Source organism: Petaurus breviceps, unplaced genomic scaffold (assembly GCF_028583685.1).
Source record: "Petaurus breviceps papuanus isolate PSGF00001 unplaced genomic scaffold, PetGlider_PUasm1.0 91041, whole genome shotgun sequence".
Taxonomy (NCBI): Eukaryota; Metazoa; Chordata; class Mammalia; order Diprotodontia; family Petauridae; genus Petaurus; species Petaurus breviceps.
The window spans coordinates 36,734,050-36,739,241 of NW_027187400.1; the positions used below are offsets into that span (position 1 = coordinate 36,734,050).

The 5,192-nt window shown below is 42.5% G+C and overlaps 1 long non-coding RNA gene across 2 annotated transcripts in view; it reads right to left on the minus strand.

The window, feature by feature from the left end:
* Positions 1-4,122: 4,122 nt before the first annotated feature.
* Positions 4,123-5,192, minus strand: part of LOC138153951 (uncharacterized) — an 18,747-nt gene continuing 17,677 nt past the window's right edge. For both annotated transcript variants that reach the window (XR_011166507.1, XR_011166506.1), the window contains exon 3: positions 4,123-5,038. This is a non-coding gene — a long non-coding RNA (uncharacterized lncRNA). The remainder of the gene's footprint in view (positions 5,039-5,192) is intronic.

The window sequence follows — 5,192 nt, forward strand, 5'->3', positions numbered from 1 at the left end:
AAGATCACAAACAGTAACACACCTGAGCCCTTGCTTTAAAATAGTCCAACAGAATTGGGGAAGTGGGGAAAGTTCCTGGATCATTTTTAATCTGTGTGACTCAATTGAGTGATGTATAAGGACCTAATAAAGATATTCATACTTGTTTAAAAAGCGGTGGGGGAGCAGAGTATTGTCCACTCTTATAGTTGAAACAGATTGACTCCATTATCTTCTGGATGACCAGCAAAAAATAACCCCATCATCTTGGGAATGATAAAAATGACTCCATCATCTTTTGGATGGTCAGCAAAAATGATGCCATTATCTTTTGGATGATAAACACAGATGACTCCATCAATCATCTTCTGCATGACAAACAGAAATGACCCCATAATCTTTTGGATGACAAACAAAAATGACTCCATTATCTTCTGAATGACAAACAGAAATGGCTCCATCATCTTCTGGATGACAAACAGAAATGGCTCCATCATCTTTTGCATGACAAACAGAAATGGTTCCATCATTTTCCAGATGACAAACAGAAATGACTCCATCATCTTTTGGATGGCCAGCAGAAATGACTCCATCATCTTCTGAATGACAAACAAAAATGACTCCATCATCTTCTTAATGACAAAAATAACTCCATCATCTTTTGGATGGCCAGCAAAAATGACTCCCTCATCTTCTGGATGACAAACAAAAACAACTCCATCATGCTTCAGACTGGCATAGCTCCTTCAGGTATTCCAGAAGACCAGCTGCACTGCTAAGGAGTCTTTAAACAACCTCTCTTTGAGTCCAGTCCCTTAGCCATTTCTGAATCAATCTGAATCATGCCAAATGAGCCTATGGGTGATCATCAAGTGACACATCAAGGTTGCTAAGTTTTTAATCTATGTATGCTCTGCTCTACCACTTTCTAACTGAATGACATTCCCCTGGGAATTCCATTATCCTTCCTAGACCTTGGTTTCCTCATCTGTAAAGAGGACATGAGAATACCTTCCCTGATTGGCTCCATATTTTTGTGAAAACCAGATGGAAAGAAGTAGCATGGTGTGGTGAGGGGGCCTCTGGCTGTAGACTCAGAGGAAGCAAGATTGGATCCTGATGCTTCCATTTACTAACTGGGTCACCTCTTTTGAGTCACTTAACCACTCCAGGCCTCTGTTTCTTCATATGCAAAGGATGCAATGATGACCTCCCTCAATGGCCTCAAAAGGTCCCCTCCCCTCCAAATCCATGACCCCTTCTTATGATTTGGTACTATAATTTACACAGCATCCTTGGACTCTTGCATCTTGCCCAGAAAGAACAGAAGTTGCTATTTGACTCTGACTTAATGTGAATCACATAATTCTTGGCTTTTTTCCCCGGCCATTAACACACATAGAAGCAGGGCAAAGGGTGGGCAAGGGAGACCATCACTTAGAGCTCACTGCACAGGGATGAAGCAACAGGGCAAACCTCTTCACTGCCAGAAAATTCTGTTCTTCACAACAAACCGGAGCTTATTTTGTGAAACATCAAGTCACATATGTTCCAATGAAAGCTCAAAGCACCGTAACACACTCAAATCAGAGAACAATTTCCAAACCCTGCTCTGGCCACAGAAATGGTTCATTGGCTCTTTTAAAATATCTGCCAACACAATCACAGAACTTTTTGAATAATAATTTATATATCTGATCCTGTGCCAGCATTCCCATTAACTTTTCATTCACACTCATAGAGCTCAAGTTTGATGATTCAATTGAATTCAACAAGGATTTATTAAGCACCTACTATGTGCTGGGCACTGGGAAATAAAAAGAGGAAAAATGAAACAGTCCCAGACATCAGGGAGGTTGCATTCTGTTCCATCTCCCATCTCCATGCCTTTGCATTGGCCGTCCCCATGCCTGGAATGCCCTCCCTCCATACCTCTGTCTCTTAGAATCCCTCATTTCTTTTTAAACTTAGCTGAGGTGCCATCTTCTCCATGAAGCTTTTCCTGACCTCTCTGGTGCCCTCTTCCATGAAAGTTTTTGGTTTTGTTTTGGTTTTTTACATCTCATGGACTAGATAAAATACTTGAGGAAGGAAATGGCAAACCACTCCCGTATCTTTGCCAAGAAAATCCCAAAAGGGTTCTACAAAGAATCAGACACAACTGAGAAACAATGCAACAAACAAAAGATAAATTGCTATTGCTGTAGACCCTACTTTTCCTACCAAACGCAGGTGGATCACATAATGGAAGTACAATCAGTTCAGATCCCATCTCTGACAGGCATAGAAGGGTGCTGGTGGAGAGAGTTCACCAGCCCCTACACTCCCAGCTTCAAAGGTCAGTGGCCTCTGTGAGCCACATACAGGTAGAAAATTGAAGCGTTTGAATGGCCAAGAAAATCTTTTCATTTTGGGAGGGTTTTAATATATATAAAACATTTTAAATAGATCAGACTCAGCTGCTCAGTTCTGGGAGGCTGTAATTTTTCTATCCCCACCCCTGGTCACTGGCACCCAAACAGCCAAATGACCACCGACCAGTAAACTCTCCTCCACTCCGCATTTTCCTCTGCAGGCTCCTCCTTTCTTAGAAAAGGCCTGGAGTACCCAATTGAACTCTCCCATTGACATTCTCTCCCCACAGAGACATTCCAGACATATTCCAGAGTTTCTCAATGAGACAGAGATCCCTGTCAGTCTGTGAATAATGTGAAATGGTGTCAGCTGCAGGGGCCCTGGGGCTCACTCTCAGAAATGTGACAGTGTCTTGGACCAGCTCTGCAGGAGAATTCAGCAGTCATCTTCAGGTGGGGGGGGGCGGTGGGCCTGGGGCGGGGGGAGCAGAGTGGCAAAGCTCTCCACCCGCCTTTCTGCGACAATCCTAATTACCTGTTTTGTGATCAGAAAATGCAGTGGCATGCAGAATCCAGCCAAGCACCAAGACCTAATCCAATCAGCGTGATGATGTATGCAAAAAGTTTACACAAAATGACCTTGTGCATAATTACTCATCTGACGGTTGTTAGTAAATGACACCAACCCAATCTGACACACACATTGGAGGGCATTAATGAGCGCCTTCCTCCTCCCTCCTCAGCACTATAGAAAAATGGTTTTAATTAAGACTTCCGTGATTAGTCATTTAATCAGTCATTAGGCCAATACAGATGGAGTCAATTAATTTTTTTATACTTGAATAGACAGTTGATGCTCGGCAAACCAGCCAGTCTATTTTTTAACATTGTATCCTGGGTAATTGCCATGCCTTATAACTCACCATTATTTGTGTCCCTTTTTCAAGACTGGATAGTTAATAACCAGTAAGGAACAATAGAAACATGTCTTCTCATTGTCCACAATGACTGTCCATTTGGGAAACTCAGACTGGACAAAGGAGATGTTCATGCCCGCCCAAGAAGCAATGGAAAGGACAGAAATGACATCTTCTCAGAACGGAGCTTCCAGAGAATGGCAGTAGGAGCTGGGCCTTCTCAGTCAAAGTGAAATGACCTCAGATTTGTGATTTGTCAGAATGGATAGAGCACTGGCCCTGGAGTCTGGAGGACCTGAATTCAAATCTGGCCTCAGACACTCACTTAAGCTTGATTGTAAAAGAGGGAAGGAAAGGAAGGAAAGAAGGAAGGAAGGAAGGAAGGAAGGAAGGAAGGAAGGAAGGAAGGAAGGAAGGAAGGAAGGAAGGAAAGATGAGAAAATCAAGTCTTCAGTGCCAAGGTGTTAGAGTGAAGGATATTCTAGACCTGGAGTCAGGAGACTTCTGCCTTCAAATCTTGTATCTGATGTTTATCAGCTGTTATGACTGGGTAATTTAATTCAACTAGGCTAATGTATCCTGTACTAGGAGTCAGAGATACAAAGGCAAAAATGGAACAATGCCTCTCCTCAGGGAGTTTATAGTCTGTTGGGAGAATGGAAGTAAATACATACAAGGAAATACAAAATTCATACAAAGTAAGAGGGAGTAGTAGTAACCCAAGGTTTGTGGTGGAGGCAGTCCTTAAAATGAACCTTGAAAGAAGCAAGGGAGATTGGGATTCAGAAGATGGAGGTGAGGAGGACGTATGTTTTCATCATGGGGGACAACCTACACAAAAGCACAGAGGCAGTACGGAATGTTATGTATAAGGACTGATATGAGGTCAGTTTGGCTGAAACTGAGAATGCATCAAGTGAATAACATTAAATAATTCTGGAAAGGCAGGTTGGAGCTAGCTTGTGAAGGACTCTATGCCAACCAGAGGAATCTGTATTTTATCCTAGAGGTGACTGGAAGCCACCGGGGCTTCTTGAGCAAGGAAGTAACATAATCAGAGTCAACAAACTTTTATTAATTGTCTACTACTTGCCAGGCACTGTGCTAAACTATGGGTATGCAAATAAGAAAAAGAAAGTCTGTGGCTTCTAACAGCTCACAGTCTATTAGGGAGAAGATTATACCGAGAAGGAAGCTAGAAAGGGGGTAGGTACTTGTAAAGCCAAGCACAAGCAGCTTTCCAGAGGACTGCTGCTGTGAACAGTTTCAAAGTTCTGATTACAAAGTATCGTGAACTCTCTATTTATTCAGTAACAAACTAAGACAAAACATTGCAAGAAAGCAAAGTACAGCATTCACAATGTGATGGCATAATAAGTTATCACTAAAGTGGCCACATAGTTTTCTCTGAAGTGGTCACCTAGTTTTAAACAAAAGATATCATTCAGTAAGTCCTTAACTCAATCATCCTTAAGGAGCAGGCCTCCTTAAGGGACACAAAGTACAAGCGTCAAAGTTCTCTACCCCTAGGTCACAGTAAATCATGATCTTCTCAGTCAGTGTTAGGAAACCAAGAAGAGGTCTTTTCATCTTGACTCAAAGCTGGCTCTCAGATTCCATGGTTCCTCTTCCATGGTCCCAGCTTCTGCCCAAGTCTTCCAACTGTCTGTCACCTGGATTCAAAGGCAGGCAACTCTTAAGTTCCTTATCCAGTTCCTTGTCCAGTTCCCATTCCACACTGAAGTTCACAGTGTCCAGTCCACCTCAAGTCCTTCACAGTTCCTGTTTCTGGGAAGACAAAGCTTAACAGAGTCACAATAACATTCATGCACATTGCCGGCACCATCATCAATTCACTCTCTGCCTGTGAAATCAACAGAGACCCACAAACAAGATCCAAGAGGTCAACACAAATCATCAACATAGAAATCAACACAGACCC